Source organism: Saimiri boliviensis, chromosome X, assembly GCF_048565385.1.
Source record: "Saimiri boliviensis isolate mSaiBol1 chromosome X, mSaiBol1.pri, whole genome shotgun sequence".
NCBI lineage: Eukaryota > Metazoa > Chordata > Mammalia > Primates > Cebidae > Saimiri > Saimiri boliviensis.
The window spans coordinates 18,531,751-18,554,009 of NC_133470.1; the positions used below are offsets into that span (position 1 = coordinate 18,531,751).

Sequence of the window (22,259 nt, forward strand, 5' to 3'; positions counted from 1 at the left end):
GTTTAATAAATGGTGTTGGGAAAACTGGCTAGCCATGTGCAGAAAGCAAAAACTGGACCCCTTCTTGACACTTTACACTAAAATTAACTCCAGATGGATTAAAGATTTAAACATAAGACCTAACACCATTAAAACCCTAGAAGAAAACCTAGGCAAAACCATTCAGGACATAGGCATAGGCAAGGACTTCATGACTAAAATGGCATCAAAAGCCAAAATCGACAAATGGGATCTAATTAAACTCCAGAGCTTCTGTACAGCAGAAGAAACAATCATTAGAGTGAACCGGCAACCAACAGAATGGGAAAAAATTTTTGCAATCTACCCATCTGACAAAGGGCTAATATCCAGAATCTACAAAGAACCAAAACAGATTTACAAGAAAAAAAAAAAAAAAAAAAAAAACAAAACAAACCCATTCAAAAGTGGGCAAAGGATATGAAGAGACACTTTTCAAAAGAAGACATGTATGAGGCTAACAAACATATGAAAAAATGCTCATCATCACTGATTATTAGAGAAATGCAAATCAAAACCACATTGAGATACCATCTCATGCCAGTTAGAATGGTGATCATTAAAAAATCTGAGGACAACAGATGCTGGAGAGGATGTGGACAAATAGGAACACTTTTGCACTGTTGGTGGGAGTGTTAATTAATTCAACCATTGAGGAAGACAGTATGGCAATTCCTCAAGGACCTAGAAAGAGAAATTCCATTTGACTCAGCAATCCCATTACTGGGTATATATCCAAAGGATTATAAATCGTTCTATTATAAGGACACATGCACACGAATGTTCACAGCAGCACTGTTTACAATAGCAAAGACCTGGAACCAACCCAAATGCCCATCGATGACAGACTTGACAAGGAAAATGTGGCACATATACACCATGGAATACTATTCAGCCATAAAAAATGATGAGTTTGTGTCCTTTGTAGGGACATGGATGAACCTGGAAACCATCATTCTCAGCAAACTGACACAAGAACAGAAAATCAAACACCACATGTTCTCACTCATAGGTGGGTGTTGAACAATGAGAACACATGGACACAGGGAGGGGAGCATCACACACTGGGGTCTGTTGGGGATGGGTAGTGGAGGGACAGTGGGGAGTAGGAATGTTGGGGAGGGATAACATGGGGAGAAAAGCCAGATATAGGTGATGGAGGGATGGAGGAGGCAGCAAACCACATTACCATGTATGTTACCTATGCAACAATTCTTCATGTTCTGCACATGTACCCCAGAACCTAAAGTGCAATAATATATATGTGTATATATATGTATGTATATATATAGTCTTAGTACATGCACTATTATTATTTTATCACTGGAAGCAGCTATGTTATCTCTTATTTCTTCATCTGCAAATTTAAATAAGTGAAACATGCCATTTTAAGAAAATTATAATAAAGTTTGATCCACCAGATGATTTTAAAATGCTAAGCAATACTTAGCAGAAATCCCATGCCCTCATGGGTGTCTGGCCTTCTAGAAGTAGAGATGTCTCCTTTGGCTTCTTTTGATGCTCCTCTTCTCCCATTGAATGCAGGAAAGTTCACCTCCATCAGATTGAGGAGGGTAAGGATTGCCTGAGATCAAGAATCTGTGTGTTGTCAGGGCCAGAAGACAGAGTATGAAACAAAGCAAAACAAAATCATAAATCAAGAGCAAAGCCTTTCTTGTGTTTTTGTTTTTGTTTTTGTTTTTTTCCTAAAGCTTGCCATCAGCCATAATGCAGCATGGCTTGTGTGGGTGGATTGGATGTTGGTGTGTTCCAAATACTTCAGAAAAGAAATTCCCCCAGGATCCTGTCTTGTCTAGTGCGCCATCGATGCATGAACAATATTAAGCAGCGTGAACAGTGTCCAGAGAAGTCTAGGCCCCTACTCTGTATGTCTAGAAACCATGAGCTACCCCCACAATGGGGTAAAACCTGTCTGCACACCTCCTCTAACCATGGCCCTCCCAACTAACAATCAGATTTAAAGAATTCAATTTGAGAGTGCAGACTTGCTTTGGCTTTGCAGCTAGTCTGCAGACATTTGAAGCCCAAGGGGAGAGCCTCCTTCCCTCTGGAATCTGCATCTTAATATATCCTCACTGAACCAGGGAAAGAGCTGGTCATAAAAAAGAGCCTTGTTATTTGATAGCATGGTTTCTCCTAGTCGGTGGTGTCACTGAATTGTTTTGCTCAGAAGTCAAATGTTAAGGGATTGATTTTCCTCCTTTAATAAACAAGCACAGGGGTGAAGGATGTGAAGCCAAGTGCATTCCACAATCTGAAAATGATTGCTTAATTCAAGTTGTTTTTCTTTCTCTGAAGAACACCTTTAGGTGATGATGTTGTTAAGGCTACAATCTTATTTTACGGCTGAATTCCCTCTTTTAACAATCAGCATATATATTTCTTTGACAGTGTGATTTGCCTTCAGTGTAGGATCTAAACAAGTTTGGTCGTTTGCACAGAGAAAAAAAATGAACTCAATACATGAGCGCTAAGTATTTTCTTAGCCTGACAACATCCTGGTGGGTTGCTTCCTCCCTTCGTGAATGCTCTTTATATGGCTTGTTGAATGAATACATGATTGCATGTGAACATTATGATAATGTCTCCTCTCCTTTGGAGAAGCACAGAAATTTAATTAATGGTATGTGAGGCAAAGAGCTAGCGATGGGCCACAGATGCATACATTCAGCATCAGGTTAAAATCCCAAGACAGCATCAATTATCAAGTTAAATGCAGTTTCTATTTCAAGCTAGATTGCAAAGCAATGGGATAATGCCGAGGCTCTCAAAGGGTACTAATTTTAATTGATCAACCCGTAGTCCTTGAATCCAACTGAGCCCTGTTCTCATTGCCAAAGGGGGAACCCTAATTCTAGGTCAGCTCAAGAATGTAGGAGAGGGGATTTCACAGGATGGTACCTTAAAATTAGTAGTGTTCCTTACATGGGCCTGATCAGAATGTGAGGCTTTTTGTAAATCCTCTAACGGCTCTAGTTAAAAATGAGGGATTCATTTGGGTAATTATCATCTCCCATGCCCTCGGCCTAGCTTAGAGTACTACTGTGTCATTCAGCTGTTCAGTAAGTAACCTTGGAAACAAAGCTAATTACCTTTCAGTCTGTGCTGTTGAAATGTAAAGGTCATACAAAATGAGTGCTTGAGATAATTCTGGAGAGGCTTATGTGTTCCTAATGGCTTCTGCTCCAAAGTGAGAAGCATTCCAAGTGTCCTGTGAGGTCCTGGACTAAGTGGGGCCTTCTTTCACTTATGCTTCAAGCACAGTATAGGAAAATCCCATATATGGGGGAGGGGGAAGACAGACGTATGAGGGGTTGTTATAAGCAAGGTAATTTTCCTGGATGAATGTGCTCTGTGTTACCCCAGCACTTAGCATAGAGCCTGACACATAGTAGGCATCCAGAAAATGTGGGTGGAGTTACTGTTGTATTGTACTCAAAGATACTCAGCTTGTAGTACAATATGATTATCACACCATTTACAGCAGGCGTCCCCAAACTTTTTACACAGGGGGCCAGTTCACTGTCCCTCAGACCGTTGGAGGGCTGCCACATACTGTGCTCCTCTCGCTGACCACCAATGAAAGAGGTGCCCCTTCCTGAAATGTGGCGGGGGGCTGGATAAATGGCCTCAGGGGGCCGCATGCGGCCTATGGGCCGTAGTTTGGGGACGCCTGATTTACAGTATGCACACTAAAAACTGAGTATGGTACCTTATGCTTACTCACACCAGAGTTGTTTCTCTCTCCTAATGAATCTTCCTCGGTTTGTACTTTCTTTTTCATGGAAAAGTTGCATAATGATTGGTTGTTTATAAATCTATAAGATAAATAAGGCTGTTTCAGTGAGACATATAGGTTTTTTAAGGAGCCATTTAGCATAAAATGTGTGAATTTTAAAAATTATAACTTCATCGAAAGCAAAGACTGTGTCTTTTCTTATATTATATTACATTATGTGCTATCCAATGAATGATAAAATGTGGAAGTTCCTAAATCCTATACATAGTGAATTTGAGCCTTAACAAAATACATTACACATTAAATTTAAAATTCAAAAAAATCCATAGACTTTGTCTAATGACTGGTATGTATTGTGCTGCAAATTTGTCTTGGAAGACTACATTAAAATATGAAGACAATTTTTATAACATTATGCCAGAACTTAATTTTGAAACTGAAAATAATTTACATTAAAACAAAGTGAGCACTGAGACAAATTTGGTAACCCTACGCAACTACTCTAATCAGAATAGAGTGAGACAACTTGAGGCAACCTAACACCTATTTAGAACCTGTTTACCTCGTCTTCTGACAGATTCTTCAGCTGGTATATTTTGGTTTGATTGATAATCCCCATGCCAAATGTATATATTAGATGTAGATGACCAAATAAACTACAGTCTGGTGAAACACATAGTACCTATGACCAGACAGGCACCTTTTCGGGAAAACTTAACTCATCAGGCACTGCTGACTCTGTGGCCAGTCACATGTGTAGGCAATGGTAGTCCTGCTTTTGGAAACCGATCTCTATGAAACAGAAAAGCGGGAGAGTAATTTATACTTGGGATGTTTCAAAGTACATCTGATTTTTTACAATGGTTGACTCTGAAGCAAGGATCAAAGTCATTCAGCCTGAGAAATGGTGTTGAGGTCTCTGCATACCAGGTGGTTGACATGCTTGCTTTTCAAACAGTTTGATCTTGATAACCTGGTCCCTCAAATCTTCACACTGTGAAGTTGCCCGAGCATTTCAGAAGATCATAGGACTCTAGACGAGCACAGGTGATTCTTTTTGGTCTATGATAGTGTTGGACATTGATTCAGTTGATATAGAGACTTTCCATTTTAGCAGCAGGAGACATGTTTCATCTTTGGATGGCTCTTCTCCTCTCTTGTTCTGTTTGCTCAGCTTTACTTTATTGTGCCTTATAATGAACTCTATTCCATCTGGGTGAGGGGAGTTTCTAACTTATAATGAACTCTATTCCATCCAGGTGAGGGGAGTTTCTAAGGTTCTATAGATGTAAAATGCACTCACTGTAAAACTCCTCATCCTTGGCGGAAGAGTATCAATGATATCCAATTCCGCAGGTGATATTTAAATTGATATGAGTGATCAGTCAGCCGGTTTTACCCATGGTAGTCAATAATTCAGAATGAAAGGCCCCCACTTAGGCAATATGGGATTGGACTGACTCATATCTCATTTCTCTCCAGGTTAGGGAATATGTAGCTATCTGAAATATAAAAATTTAGTCTAGATTCACATTTTACATTTACTCAAATATTTATTTGAATGCATAAAAAGTTTATTGACATAATTTAAAAGGTGAAGAACTAAAACACTTTCCAAATATTGACTAAAATACTGTAGGAAGTAGCTTGGAAACTTTTCATCAAAATCATTAGGCACATTGCCATATCACTCTCCATAAAATCATATCCCTCCTCAAAACCACACCCTCCAGGTGGTGAATTTATGGGCTAATTTGTTTTGTGAGGTGCCAAAAGGAAGATAAACTAAAGTAAGAAATACAGCCAACTAGAAGGAAGATATATAAATGTACAAACAGGACATTTCTGCTAGAATCTCAGGCATTCAGGAGGTTCGTAATCGTCATACAAATATATAAAATTTTAGTGAGCTATATTCATTTGAATCCATTCTCTTCCTCTTTAATTCTTCACATCAAGCCTGCAAAAGAAAAAACAAAGGAAGCATGAGTTTTTTTCTCTCCAATGTCATTAAGGCATAATTGACAAAAATGGAGGTATATATTTATAGTGCACAATGCAATGTTTTGATATATGCATATACTGTGAAATGATTAAGTCAACATAATTATCGTATCTGTCACCTCACATACTTATTTTTGTGGTGAGAACATTTAAGATCTCTTAGCAATTTTCAAGGATACATTATTAACTATAGTCATGATGCTGTACAACAGATATGATATGGTTTGGCTGTGTCCCACCCAAAATCTCATTTTGAATTGTAATAATCCCCACGTGTCAAGGGTAGGACTAAGTGGAGACAATTTAAGCATGGGGGCGGTTCCCCCCCCATACTATTCTCATGATATCTGATGGTTTTATAATGGCTTCCCCCGCTTTTGCTCTGCACTTCTTTTTGCTGCTGCCACATGAAGAAGGATGTGTTTGCTTCCTCTTCTGCCATGATTGTAAGTTTCCTGAAGCCTCCCCAGCCCTGCAGAATTGTGAGTCAGCTAAACCTCTTTCCTTTATAAATTACCCAGTCTCAGGCATTTCTTCATAGCAGCATGAGAATGGACTAATATATCTCCAGAACATATTCCTCTCGTGTAACTGAAATTCTGTATTCTTTAACCATCATCTCCCCATCCACACCACCCCCCAAGCCCCTGGCAACTACCATTTGACTCTCTGCCTCTATGAGTTCAACGTTTTTAGATTCTATGTATAAGTAAAATCATGCCATATTTGTCTTTCTATGTCTGGCTTATTTGACTTTGCATAATGTCCTCCAGGTGCATCATTGTTTAATTTTCATTAGATATGTTAGGGACAGATTATAAATCAATATGATAGGAACAAGTCAAAATTGAAGACCCCATTGGCACTTGAAAACTTCATCTCTCAGTTCCATGAATGTAACTGACCTATGGGTAGATGCTGTGGCCATCAACTTTGGCTCTAGTGATTTAAGTAATTCTAAATTAAATTAGGATAGCTTCTACTGAAGGATTATAGTGTTAGTCTTATGATTATGGCTTGTAAGACCATTGGTGCCTGAGGCAAATTTGCATTCATGGCTCCAGTTCTTCACCTCTCCCTACTGCCATGTAACTTTGCAGTTTTCTACCACTGTGGGTGGGGTATAATTCCTCATGCCTGAGTTTGGCCACATGTCTTGCTTTGGTCAACAGAATGAGGCAGAAATGATGGTGTGCCAGTTTTGAGCCTATGCCTCAAGAGGTATCGCATGTTTTTTCTTACTCTTGTATTTCTGCTATTGCCATAACAAGGGTATGCCCAGGATAGCCTTCTAATCCCAGAAGAAGGATAAGAAGTATGTGGAGCAGTCACCCCTGCTAAAGCACCCTAACTAGGCCCCATGCAGAGTAGAGCCCCCAGATGACCTGCAGACACAACAGTGAGGTCAGCTAAGATCAGCTGAGCCCAACCTATATCAGCAGAGCCCAAAACATGTGAGCTAGAATAAGAAATGATTTTGTTTTAAACATTGAATTTGGGGGCTGGTTTGGTATGCAGCAATAGCTAATTGATATGCTGCCACTTCTTTTCAAACCTCTTGTAATGCAGGGACTCTTGAATACTATTTACACATTTATTTTTCATTAGCCTTTGGTGTCATTCCTAGGGTGTTTTCCTTATGTGAATGGGCTAAATCTTTTCTTAAAAATTGAATGCTCATCTTTTTTATTGTCAATGGCTGGAGAAAGAAAACTCCATAGACAAGGATATTCCCCTTGCTAGGGTAGAAACTCTGGTTCAGCACCCTCCATAACCCTTGTTTTTCTCTACTACAAAGGCTGGTGAGTCAAATACTATACTTCATTTCTCAGTCTCTCATAGCTAGGGGTAGCCATGGGACCCAGTTCTGGCCACTGAGCCCTGAGAAGTCTACATCAGAGATCTGTCTATAAGAAAGCATCTCTTTCTTGTATATTTCTTTAGAGATCACAAAGCCCATTGTGTCATTGAACATTTCTAGCATTACTGTGATGCAGGTTGTGTTGTACTCACCATTAGATGAAATACATGGAGGTTCAAAAAACAAAGTAGCTAGCTCAAAGTCTCATGGCTGCTAGATAGAAAAACTGAGAATTTAACACGGTTGTCCTGACTTTGGGGCTCTTTCCACTCCACTGACAGGAAGGATGGTTTGTGAACCAGAGGAAAAGGTAGGAAGTTACTAATGATTGCAGAACTGAAAATGCTATCGACAGCAGTCAGCATAGGTTCTTGTATTTCTCCAGCATTTTATCTTATTATTAAAAGAACAAAATATGAGATCTACTCTCTTAATACATTTTTAAGTGTGTAATACATCATTGTTGACCTTAAATACAATGTTGTACAGCAGATCTCTAGAGCTTACTCATCTTGCTTGACTGAAACTTTATGCCTATTGATTTGTAACTCCCCATTTCCTCCTGCCCCCCGGCAAGCACCACTTCACTCTTTGATTCTATGTGTTTAACTATTTTAGTTATAAATATGAAGTATATAAATATGTCCTATTCATTTTTACATCCCATTGCCTATCATGGCATCTGACACATAGCAGGGGTCCAGCAATTGATGAGTTGGACTACTGGGGAAATGAAGATAGAAAAGAACTGGAGTTGCAGTTATAGCCAAACCCACATTCTTCAATGTGGGGCAGCAGTAATGAGTGAAGACCCATAGATGCAGAAATTCAGGAGTGTTGGTTTGATGTGCTATGTCCCCACTATGCTGGCAATTCTGCCCTAGGTCCCAGCTCTAGCTTCATGATGGCAAGGGTATGTTCTAGCCACTTTACTGCTATGGTCAGTGTGCTGGGTGACATATGGCCAGTCTCTCTAAGTGAGAGGCCCATGACATGCTTCCCCTGAAGCCGAGGCATTCCTTGGGCTTCTCTGAACAGCATGGAATGGGCAATGACCCATAGGAAATTGTCACTGAAGCATGTTTTATGAGGTGGGATTTCTCTCCAACATGTGTCCAGACTGAGAAGCACCATCTGCAACCCAGAAATGGATACCATTTATATGGCAGGTTTAATATGGACTCTGATAATGCTTTATCTGTCCCAGATAGATAAGTGAAATTATGGCTATACTCAGAAACACAGGATGAGCCATTTGTATTTGAAAGCCATAAGATGCCCTTCATGACTGGGTTCAGTTTATAGGCCTCTCCGACTTTGAGACACTTTTGTAAACATAGAGAACTAATGGGTTGATAAAGACAATGTGGTATATATACCCCATGAAATACTACCCATCCATAAAAAGGAATGAAATAATGTGTTCTGCAGCAACTTGGATGGAGCTGAAGGCCATATTCTAAGTGAAGTAATACAGGAGTGGAAAACCAAAAATGGTATGTTCTCGTAAGTGAAGCTAAACTATGAGTATGCAAAGGCATACAGAGTGATATAATGGACTTTAGAGACTAAGAAGGGGAAGGGTGGGAGGGAGGCTAGGGATAAAAACAACGTATTAGGTACAATGTACACTATTCCGGTGACAGGTGTCAGAATTCATCACTATATAATTCATTTATGTAACAAAAAACCACTTGTACCACAAAAACTATGAAAATAAAAATTTTTTTAAAACACAGGGAAATCTTGATCCAGTTTTCCCAGACCACCATGACCACTGTGAGATGACCATATTATTTAGAAAAACAAATACATGGAATTCTTAATATAACACTAGCCCCAGGGGAACTGTGCTCTTTCTCTTTACTTACTGCAGCTGAGAGCCAAAGGAAGCCTGAAAAAAAAACTGTGAAGAGGGAGAAGCTGGGCCAGTGCTATCAGCCTGTGTTCATGTGGGAGTGGAGAAACAGCTGACAGTGGCAGTGCCAATTTTGAGCACCTACTAGGTGCCAGGCGCTCCACCAACTGACTACACAGCTACCTTGTTCAGCCTATAAAATAAACCTGATTCTTCTTTGCAGAAGGAGCCAGGCATGAGGTGACAGATGAAACAGAGGAACCATTGCAGGTGTCCTGCAGATCACCCTGTCCCTCAGCTTCCCACACTCCTGGGTCCCGGTAGAATTCAAGAGAGCCCAACAAGCCTGGAAACAGGACTGCACTGATGGATAAGGTCAGATATAGTGCTTCCCAGAGTACAAAGTCCCAGAGGGCCAGAGTCTCTATCCCTGGCTTTTGGAGACTCAGCGTGTGCTGGGAATGCCGGCATGATACAAGAACACAAAAATTTGGGAATCCAGAGACCTGAGCTCCCTGCTCTTCGTCAGGGCTCGAATTTAGAAATGAGAAACAATGGGAAGGGATCCAGAGCTAAAATTGCCCATGCTGTAAAGCACACTTGTTTGTCAGGGTGTTGGAATGCAAGTGTATTGGGCTGTCTCCAGGGCCACACTGCTTTGCTGCCTAGACAACAGCTGTCAGCTATTCTCCTGTGCCCTGTTCTCCTGTAGGGGACATTTGTGAGAACGATGGGGAAGGTAAGGCAACAAGCCGAAAAGTTATTCTCTGGATACCCCACATACCTTTTGTACCCAAACCAAAAATGACATGGAAGCACAACCTCTAGTTTATATTTGGGAAGGGCATATCTTGGCTGGTGTGGGGATGGTACGCCAACTATCTCTCTTGTGTCACCCTAAGTCCAGACATGTGATGTTTATGCCTTGCTGTGACCCATTTATAGCTGTGTTACTCATAGTCGCCATGGCCCCACATACATCATGTGGGAAATGGAGTCCACTCAACACTTGTCTGCATTTGGTCCTTTAACCAGACACTCAGGGCAGTGCAATGATTACTTCCTCCTACGTGGTGCTAAATTATGTAGCCATAAACACAGTGACACTCAAAGGTACTTGAGAGAAGGCAGTGCCTCATGGTCTGGTTCCATATGCAATGGCCAACTATGCACCCAGAGCAAACTGGTTAAAACTTTGGAGTTACTTAAAGGGCATCAGAAATAAAACAAAAGCCTGGAATTTGTAGTCTCCTAGAGTTTACAGAGCACATTCACACACATTGTCTTTTGTACTCATCAGGAGCACCTCCTAAGGAAAGTGGTATAAGCTACAACTAAGGCTTGTAAGGAACAACACACACCCAAGGTCAGAGAAGTGATCAGCCTGGAATTGCACCCAAACAACTCAAAACCCAGAACTCTTTCTTTTGTCCCAAACAGGTACTTGTAAAGTCAGAGAAACAAAACTCCAAGTAAAACTTAGAAACATTTTTTTCTAAATTGTGAAACATCCACCGAATTTTCCTTTGCAACTCGTTAAGCCTTTGGTAGTTAACATGAAAACTGAAATATTTCTACCAATAACTATATAAAAACAGAGAAGAGGAGGAAGGCACAAAGACCAGAACATTTGTCTTGGTCAAATCCTACAACTGAAATCCAGATTAAAGAAGTGCTATGTGCGGTTCCTGGAGAATCTGAGTGATCGTAAAGTAAAGGCAAATGGCATATCCAGGTCAAATCTCATTAAAATATTTTTTATTAATCCTATTATATTGAGAGTTTGTTGTACTGGATATCAAGTCAGAGTTAGGGGTTGGCAACTGAGATACAACATTTGTTTGGTGAGATCTTGATGGATAAAGGAGCATTATCAAAGACCAGTCACCATAGGCAGCTCAATTTTGTGGGAAATTTCTCTTCATCCTTCAGAACATTCATTGTCCTCCCTGTTTCTAAAGGGGCCACCAACGTCATTGGAGAAATATTGACCCAAGATTTCCCTACTAAGGCAGAGTTTAATAAAGTCTAGATGTAGACAAAGTGATAAATAAGTCAGAGACTGATGTCTTAACCAAGAGGTTCTCAGCATTTCCAAAGATGACAAAAATCTTTCTACATTGTTTATGCCTTGGCATTCAAAGCCTAGAGACAATGTTGATTGTATCAGAAGTACACAGAATCTTCCTACAACTGTCCAGAAATGATCTGTGTCAGCCAGGGTTTCTGGAGCAACCAAACAGAAAACTAATTTTTGACATTTAACTAACAGAATGTGTGAAACAAATGTAGGCCTCCCTGCCTTCTTCCCCTAATGCATTCCTGGAAAGCACACTGTCATAGAAATCACCTTAAAGCTGAATGATTGATTGTTTTCACAGTCACAATGATGGTAATGAGTGGTCCAAAGAGTGAGTAGTGAGATAAAAAATGGCTTTTGACGTATTATTAGGCAAAGATATAACTATAATATTTTAAAATAGTAAAACTTATTCAAAGATGAATGGAACTAGAATTTTGGTATTGATCTTCATTTTTGAAATTAGGAAATTAAGATCCAGAGGGGTTGAGTCACTTGTCCAGGATCACACAGCTAGCTATTGGCTGATCCAGGATGAGGTTTGGAGCTCTTTCTGCTACACTAAATTGTTTTGTAAAACTTGTAAAAATTAGCATACGTGTATTAATCTGTTCTCACACTGCTAATAAAGACATACTAAAGACTGGGTAATTTATAAAGAAAAAGTGGTTTAATGGACTCACAGTTCCACATGGCTGAGGAGGGCTCAAAATCATGGTGGAAGGCAAAGGAAGAGCAAAATCACATCTTACATGGCATCAAGCAAGCAAGATAGGACATGTGCAAGGGAATTCCCCTTTATCAAATCATCAGATCTCATGAGACTTACTCACTATCTGGGAACAGCATGGGAAAGACCTGCCCCTGTGCTTTGATTACCTCACACTGGGTCCCTCCCATGACACATGGGAATTATGGGAGCTACAATTCAAGATTTGGGTAGGGACACAGCCAAACCATATCATTAAGTAATCAGTACATATTGGAAGTACATTAGAGGCACACATTAGCAACTGATACACATAAATATATCTGTAGTGTACCTAAAAGTTGACTTATCAAATATTCATGCATTTGTTCTAATGAACACCAAAATTCAACTTAAAAATATTTCTTGCCTTCTCAGAATCTAGGAGTGTTTCTAAAAATACTTTATATAGAGTAAAATGCACAAATCTGAAGTGAACTTGATGAATTTTTTACCATGTATATACCCATGTATGGCCTTTATTTTTACATAGCTTTTAAATACTACTGTATGTGCCAGCAAATCCTCGAGGTTTTGTTCATTTGAGAAATAATAGTTCCAAGAGATGATAAAACAAGTTTTCATTTTGAAAGAAAGGAAGGGGAAAAGAGGGAAAAAGAAAAGCATCAGTCATCAGATAAATTGAGAAATACGGGGTTAAGCAAAGATAAACCATTTTCTTAGTTTAAGGGTTCCTTGAAACCTTAAATATACAAATATATATTGTGTGTGTTGGGTGTGGGGACCATACCATTGTAGCATTTTCAAAATTGACTCAATCACTGAAGCATTTTTCCAGTTTTATACTGTATCAATTATTTATCATTCATTATATCACAAATAGTATCCATAGTATTTCATCAGGTGGCTGCACCAGAGTTTGCTTAACTGAAATCCTATTACTGGACACTTAGGTTCTTAACTTTGCTACCATAAATGAACACAACTTTTTCCATGTGAACATTTTCTTTAGAATGGACTTTCATCAAGACATAACTAGGTTGGAAGAGATATAAATCCACAATGACCGGGAATTTCTCCATTTATTAACACCCCCCCTGCACTCATCATTCATGCTACTGTGTGCCTGCTATACAGAAGATACTCAATATTTGTTGAGAATGAGTATGTATCTTTTTCATGATCACTTTCCTATTTGTATTTGTGGATTTTCTTAAAGGAAAAGCGGCAACTGTTTTCTTGAGCATTCCTTTGATTTCTACTGAGGCTGTACATTTTCTTAGGCTTCTCTAGTAATTATACATTCACTTTTCTGAATTGAGTTCATTTCCTATGTTTATTAAGGTGCTAGCATTTTGCTTTCCAATTTACATGGGCTCTTTATATAATTATGCATTTCATGCAAAACAATTTTCTTGATAGAGTTTGCTATTTAATGTTTGTTATTTTTTTCAAGTACCTTTTTTTTTTAATTAAGGAGAATTCGAGGGATGATTTTGATGGCTCTTCTTTAAAAAGCTATCCAGGGAAGTTTAAATCAATGCCTTCATTTTTTCTTCTAAATCATTCCAACCATTATTTTAAAAGCTACTTGTATCCAAACCTTACCTTTTGACACTAACATCAAATGACTTAATTTTATAATCTTAAAAGTGATAAGAGGCCAAAAAAAGAAGGATGTTTATGGAAAGGAAGAAAGCATCATCAATTTGGAGATTTGAGATCTTGTTTATAGGCTGTTGTAACTCTGCTCTGTGTGTGTGTGTGTGTGTGTGTGTGTGTGCGTGCGCGTGCATACATGCTGATGGAGGGGGGGGCAGTTAAACCACCTAGAATGAGAGTTCAAATGTGGCCACACATTAAATCACCTGCTGGGGTGGGGGGAGATTTTATAACCATCCCAAAGCCCAGGCTATTCCAAACCAATTACATCAGAGTCTCTGGAAGTGCAATCAGTAATTTGTAAAGCTCCTCAGGTGCCTTGATGTGCAGACAAGGTTGAGAACCACAGCCTAGGAGGGCGTCTCAGTCTTCAACATCCATATGAATTCCTGGGGACCCTGTTAAACTGCAAATTCTGACTCAGAAGGTCTGGGGAGAGGCCTGAGACCATACAAATCTAGTAACTACCCAGGGGATGCTGTTGCTATTGGTTCATGGACCACTTGAAAATGAAGGTTCTTCTGGAGATAACAGATGCTGGAGAGGATGTGGACAAATAGGAAGACTTTTACACTGTTGGTGGGAATGTAAATTAATTCAACCATTGTGGAAGACAGTGTGGCGATTCCTCAATGACCTAAAAATAGAAATCCCATTTGACCCAGCAATCCCATTACTGGGTATATATCCAAAGGATTATAAATCATTCTACTATAAGGACACATGCACACGAATGTTCATTGCAGCACTGTTTACAATAGCAAAGACCTGGAACCAACCCAAATGCCCATCGATGATAGACTGGATAGGGAAAACGTGATACATATACACCATGGAATATTACACAGCCACCAAAAACGATGAGTTTGCATCCTTTGTAGGGACATGGATGAACCTGGAAACCATCATTCTCAGCAAACTGACACAAGAGCAGAAAATCAAACACCGCATGTTCTCACTCATAGGCAGGTGTTGAACAATGAGAACACATGGACACAAGGAGGGGAGCACTACACGCTGGGGGCCATTGGGGGGAAATGGGGGAGGGATGGGGAGGTGGGGAGGTGGGAAGAGATAGCATGGGGAGAAATGACAGATACAGGTGAGGGGAAGGAAGGCAGCAAACCACACTGTCATGTGTGTACCTATGCAACAATCTTGCATGTTCTTCACATGTACCCCCAAACCTAAAATGCAATAAATAAAAAAAAGAAAAAAAAACAATATAATAAGTTAAAAAAGCATATATTCTTTTATTTTATGTAAAGAGAGAAAAATCACTTGATGGAAATACACTAAATTTACAGTTATGTCCTTGGGAGGTGGCTAATTTTTATTTTCTGCCGTATATTTTTCCGTGTTTTCAATTTTTGCATAATTGTAACACATTTTTATTATGATTATAAAGGTTAAAAATATAAATATGAAAAAAAAGAAAGAAAATGAAGGTTCTAAAGCAGTATTTAATAGAGAGAGAGAATGATTTTTGCCCCCTGCCCCATAGTGGGCATTTGGCACCATGTGAAGATATTTTTTGGTTATTACAATCGGGAAGGGGAGGGTACTACTGGCATTTGGTGGGTAGAGGCCAGGGATGCTGCTAACTATCCTAGAATGCTCGGAAAAGCCCCAACGACAGAGTTATCTAGCCCAATTGTCAATAGTGCTGAGGTGGAAAAGAGCAGGTTTAAAGAGAGCTGTTTCTGATGAAAGACAATGATCGCAAACCTGAGCTAGAACAGAGCTTTGTGCAGTGGCGTGTTAAGTGATCCCTTCTGGGAAGCATTGCTGATAAAACATATTAGTAATTTTCTAATCAACTTTAATGAGATTAAGAGCCCCTTCTGAGAGATTTGATATACCTGCCTCACTAAAGTCAGCTTGTAACAGAGTTTACTGATCACTTGTACCTTGTCTCACAGTGTTATCTAACCACATGTTTTCCTACTCCAAGTTTTAGAACTGGAGTTTTGAAGCCTCTTTAAGCAGCTTTAAAATAAAGCTTTGACATGTGTTTGCAGTCAATTCATCAGAGAAATTGCTTTTATACTCTTTGCCTTGCCAGTTTCCAAGTTGGTTCCCAGGTGGGACCCTGTCTTAGCAGTCAACTAATGTTTCCTGAGTGCCTACTGTGGAGACATTTTCACAGCTCACTCTGCCTTCAAACCCAGCTTTCCTGCTTTCTTCCTATGCTACCTTGGGCAACTTACCCAACAACGAAAGCCCCAGTGTTCCAAAGGATAGGGAAATAATGATGTCAAATTCACAGGGTGGTTGTGGGATAACATAGTAAAGCATTTAACAGAGTACCTCCGACATAGTCAGCATGTACTATTAGTATTATTCAGGGACAAAGATCCACAAAAAGCTTATAAATTAAAACATCCCTTCCTCCTCTTCTATCTTCCAAACAAAATTCAATCTTTGTCATTTTGGCTTCAAGCTCTTTGTGGTGCTGATGGTTGGGGAGATCTAAATGTGTAGAGACGAGAACTGAAAAAAGTGAATTGAGTCTAAATTACATGGAAAAGGGACTTGGGGACTCAGTGGAAAATAGGATTTCTTGGAAAGAAAGAAGAGAGATTTGAGGTAAAATGTCTCCAGGATGAGGGAATCCTGGGCCAATGAGAAGATTTTTAGGTAGTTTTACAGTGTGTTTTACAATGTAAATCTTTTTTTTTCTTTTTTCTTTTATTTTAAATTTAAGGAGTACAAATGCAGTTTTGTTACATGGATACATTGCGTAGAAGTCTGGGCTCTCAGTGTAACCATCACCCAGTGTTCATTGTACTCTTTTAAAATGTAAATCTTTCTTAGGTGAAGATTTACATTCCTTTTGACGACTGATATGGTTTGGCTGTGTTCCCACCCAAATCTCGTCTTTAATTGTAGTTCCCATAATCCCCACGTGGGATTGTGTCGTGGGAGAGACCCGGTGGGAGGTATTTTAATCATGGTAACTGTTCTCGTGATAGTGAGTTCTCACGAGATCTGATGGTTTTATAAGGGACTTTTTCTCCTTTGGTTAGACACTTCTCCTTCCGGCATCACGTAGAGAAGGATGTGTTTGCTTGCCCTTCCACCATAATTGAAAGTTTCCTGAGGCCACCACAGCCATGCTGAACTGTGAGTCAATTAAACCTCTTTCCTTTATAAATTGCCTAGTCTTAAGTATGTCTTTATTAGCAGCATGAGAACAGACTAACACAGGTGCCATTTTTAGAAAACAATGTATGTTTCTTTTGGACACAGCTCTGTGCTTAAAGATGCTTAAATGTTCTTAAAAGTGAAAAGCAGAATTCCCAGTTTTATTTGGGCTATGTTATATACTGTAAAATGTATTAGGCACTGTGAATACACTAGTGGATAAATCAGAAAAGTTATCCCCCTTCATGGAACTTAAGATCTAGAAGGAAAATCAGACAGAATAAACAATGACAATCCAGTTCTCCATTGTGATGAGTGCTGCTATCCTGGGACAAACACAGGAAGCTATAGATCAGGCGTCCCCAAACTACGGACCCGCGGGCTGCATGCGGCCCCCTGAGGCCATTTATCTCGCCCCCGCCGCACTTCAGGAAGGGGCACCTCTTTCATTGGTGGTGAGTGAGAGGAGCACAGTATGTGGCAGCCTTCCAACGGTCTGAGGGACAGTGAACTGGTAAAAAGTTTGTAAAAAGTGTAAAAAGTTTGGGGATGCCTGCTATAGATGCTTTATCCAGTTTAAGAGGCAACAGACAAGTTTTTCAAAAATAGTATTTAACTGAGACTTGAATAATGGGTAGGAGTTAGCCAGCTAATGAGTACAGGAGGAAACAAAGATCAAAAAAGAATATCATGAGCATGTGTAAAGGCCTGGAATCAGCATGGCACCACCATCAACTGGGAGAAGTTCACTAGGGTTGTAGCGAGGAATGTCCTGCGCGGGCAGAAATGCAAGATGAAAAAGGCCTGCTGAGTCTGAGACAGTTAACACAGGCCCTAAGGGTCAAGGGGAGCTGCTGAAGGATGTGCAGCAGGGCAGTGACCCAATCCATTTTGTGGGGTTTGATTTTGTACTTTTTGAAAGATCCACTGACTGTGGGGCTCTGGCAACTGAAAACAAGTGAGAAAAGGCTTTAAGTAGTGAAGTGCACAGGTCACTTTAACAGCTGTGGCCATTAATGCTCCAATTGTTCAGCGAGGTCACCTGTGTGATAGCAACAAAAATACATAGTGGATGAATGAAGTTTGCAAACCTTATTTCAAGGTGAAGAGAGGGGTCAAACATATGAGAATATCACAGCACTTGTCCAATGGCTTGTGCCTGAGGATTGAGAAGGGAGTCCCTTGTCCATTAGCAAAGGCCCAGGGGCTCCTCACTGAAGCATTTCAGTTCCAGATCTCAAACTTCCATCGAGGGCTGAGGAAAATTCCCACAGGCTACACAAACATTACTTTGAGCAGTAAATCCAAGACAACTTGCAAGTGACCACATACTGTTGGGCAAGCAGTGGGAACTCATACTGAGCTCTCTTCTGTCAATTTGCAGTATTTTGTGGGCTGTAAGGAATTTGAGCTCAAATAAAGCAGAAATGGGCAGTCTCTCAGATCCCTTGGCTTAATTTATTGAACAGGGAAAATAAACCTTGTGAGGGAGACAGTTCCGTTCCTAACGATTTAACCATTAATAAAGTCCTGCTATAAATGGAACTCTGGAGAGAAGGTAGCTTGTCAGAGGGCAGAGGAGTGAGCCCCATTAGACAAAATAGGTCAGGCAGGGAGAAAGTTGTCATTTCCTGACTAGTTAAGCTGATCAGACATGACAAGCCTTGTCGTTTTTGAACTGATTGAAAAAGGATAGAGAATATACAAGAGGTTTCTTTCTTCTTCTTTCCTTTCATGGAAGATGGCTATTTCAAAGAGGATCCTGAAAAGAACTTGATAATAGTTAGCACAATTTTGAGTTTTGTGCTTTAAAATGTGTATGTTGGCCTGAGTGTGTGTGTGTGTGTGTGTGTGTTTTCAGAAACGTAAGTTTTCACAGAAAAAAAAAATCTGTGCTTCTCTTAGGAAGTTACTTGGGCTTCATTCAGTTTCATCTCAGATTAATGGAATTCTAACTCCTGAGGAGAGTTTTCCCTCCCGTTGGTTGGATTTTTCATGATATCCTCTGCTTTTTTCTTGTTGTTCTGGTTTTGACCCTCAGAAATCAAAAGAGAGGCCAGGAGCGGTGGCCACACCTGTAATCCCAGCACTTTGGGATCCAAGGCAGGCAGATTACCTGAGGTCAGGAGTTCGAGATCTCCTTTTAGTAGAGATGGTGAAACCCCATCTCTACTAAAAATACAAAAATTAGCTGGGCTGGGTGGTGCATACCTGTAATCCCAGCTACTCAGGAGCCTGAGGCATGAGAACCACTTGAACCTGGTAGGCGGCAGTTGCAGTGAGCCGAGATTGTGCCACAGCTCCTGCAGCCTGAGGAATAGAGTCAGATTCCATCTCAAAAAAAAAAAAAAAAGAAAGAGAAAGAAAAAAGTCAAAAGAGAGAGCAGGAAAAACACTGCATATGGGAGCAAGCTAAGGAGAGGGAACAGTGTACAAAGGCTAAGATGTATCCCTCAAACAATGGATTTTTAGTTCTCTTCTGGATTTGCCTCCCTGTAGAGGTTCTGCCTTCCTCTCCCTCCTTTTGGACCCCTCCCCACTAATGACTCATGGAAGTTAAGAAAGACTTTCCTCAGTGCTCACACTATGCACTGTGTTTGTGCACCGTCTGGCTTACAAAGGCTTTCTCTGTTAGAAGCGTCAGAGAAACTGGCTTCACATTTGGAAATAATCTTTCTAATCTCCCCAAAGACAAACGTTTGGTGTTTTAAATAAATATAAGAAATTGTTGGGTGGTGAGGATCAGGAGGGGTGAAAGAAAAGCAAATACTGAAATGTCACAGCTACATGAGTTTGAGAATCTGGACCCTGAGGTCCAGAAAAATGAAAGGGGTAAGTGGCTATGGTAGGCAGCCTTCAAGATGGCTCCCAGTGATCCTTGAATCCTGGTATTCATATCCTCGTGTCGTCCTCTTCAACACAGAATAGGGCTGACTTGTGTAATCAGCAGCATGTTATGAAAATGACAAAGTATGAATTCTAAGGCTAGGCCATAAAAGACTTTGCTGCTTCTACCCTACTTTTTCTTGGATCACTCACTTCAGGGAGAGTTGGCTGCCATGTTGTGAGGGGATTCAAGCATCCCAATGGGTGGGTCCACATGGAAAGGCACCAAGGCCTCCTGATAACAGTCATCACCAATTAGCCAGTGATGTGAATGAGCCATCCTGGAAGTAGATCCTTCCATCTTAGTCAACATCTCACTACAACCTCATGAGGGACCCTAGGCTAGAACCACCCAGCTAAGCCACTCTAAATTACTGATCCACAGAAACTGTGAGACAATATTTATTGTTCTTTAAAGTTTTGAATAATTAGTTACACAGCCAAAGATAACTAATACCGCTGCCTTAGCCCAAGTTCAGCTCTTGTATTTTATGTGTCAAGGAATAGGTGAATTGGTGGGAATTATGAAAAGTTCATGTTTAGGGTGACATGTCAAAAACTTGATCCTAGCTACAGGGTAGGACCATATTGCTTTGGGCATTTATGAAATGGGGAAGAAAGAGAAGTAGCCAGAATCTAGGGAGCTGGCATCCTGAGAACTTATGGATTCAGCTTTATGGGAGTGGGCCAACACAGCTCACTGACCTTGAACCAAAGTTTACAGTGCAACTGCTCAGCACCCAGTGATTAGTCCTTAGCATGTGATACCAAAAACATAACCCACTTATGTTTATACGTGCAGAGACAGAACTTGTTAAAAGAAACTCCAATGGAATGGGGACTTACTTGGATTCTCCCTATAATGGGTCATTCCCAAAGGGTGCAAGTGGGATTATCTGAAGGGAATAGTGGCCCTGGCAGTTTTTAGAGGGAGATGAATTAGATAGGGGTTAAAAATTGCTGAGTTCACAGTTAAACCCATGTGATTCTCCAGGGTATGGTACATATCTGGAGAGCAGTGAGTATAGGGTGATCTCTGCATTGGGCTGGGTCTCAGTTGGACTAAGTGACATTGATGGTCCCCTAACCTGTGAGAATATGACTCCACATATTGCTGGGTAGACACAAGTCACAACACTGACAAGACAGCACATTTATTAGTGGGAGCTACAGTATCTTCAGCCCCTTCTAGGCTTGATATGGCTATTGTTAGGACTTACATGACAGTTCTGAACTTAGTATCTCTTTTCTATGTCCTATCCCAAATAGAGACTATGGCTCACCACTGAGTCACTCTGTAAATAAATGCACATCTCTGCTGCATGACTTTCCAAGAATGCTTGGCTCTTTTCCACCATTGGATACTTCCATTTCAGCAACCTGTCCATTCAACCAAAGAAATACTTTCCCAAGCAAGAAAGATTTCAGTCTAGTTCATCAAAGGACGATCTAAGAAATACCTTCTCAGTCCTTCTCAGACCAAGACACAGATCAGGATCACCTGAAGATTCTGTGAAACATACCAATTCCCAGGCCTATCCTGCCACCCTCCAACAATTAACTGATAGCAAGTGGCACTCTAGCAAGTCCAGGTGATTCTAATGTGCAATCAGTGCTGAGGACCACAGATATAACTGTATCCAACACTTGTTGCTGCCTGACTCTGTAACTTGTAACTAAGATCATTAGAATAAAAATAATGGTTCTCACCGAAAGGCCAAGGCTGTACAACTGAGTTGCTCAGAAACCAGCTTCAGTTCTTCTGTCATAGTATTTGAGAGAAGCTATAAAGCTGTCTATCAGGCTGGGTGCAGTGGCTCACACTTGTCATTCTAGCACTTTGGGAGGCTAAAGCAGGAGGATCCTTTAAACTCAGGAGTTTGAGACTAGCCTGGACAACATAGTGAAACCCCATCTCATGCTATGCAGCCATAAAAAACAATGAGCTCCTGTCCTTTGTAGGGACATGGATGAACCTGGAAACCATCATTCTCAGCAAACTGACACAAGAACAGAAAATCAAACACCGCATGTTCTCACTCATAGGCAGGTGTTGAACAATGAGAACACATGGATGCAGGGAGAGGAGCTTCACACACTGGGGTCTGCTGGGGGGGAAACAGGAGGGACAGCAGGGGGTGGGGAGTTGAGGAGGGATAACATGGGGAGAAATGCCAGATATAGGTGACGGGGAGAAAGGTAGCAAACCACATTGCCATGTATGTACCTATGCAACAATCCTGCATGTTCTTCACATGTGCCCCAAAACCTAAA

The 22,259-nt window shown here is 40.5% G+C and overlaps 1 protein-coding gene across 2 annotated transcripts in view; it reads right to left on the reverse strand.

Moving 5' to 3' along the window:
• Positions 1 to 5,311: 5,311 nt before the first annotated feature.
• SMPX (small muscle protein X-linked) overlaps positions 5,312 to 22,259 on the reverse strand; it is a 52,685-nt gene continuing 35,737 nt past the window's right edge. Inside the window, exons 5-6 of one of the 2 annotated variants that reach the window (XR_012515794.1) lie at positions 22,213 to 22,254; positions 5,312 to 5,738 (exon numbers count right to left, since the gene is read on the reverse strand). The gene's annotated coding sequence lies outside the window, so the exon portion shown is untranslated. The remainder of the gene's footprint in view (positions 5,739 to 22,212; positions 22,255 to 22,259) is intronic. The other variant, XM_003924101.4, reaches the window with a different exon arrangement.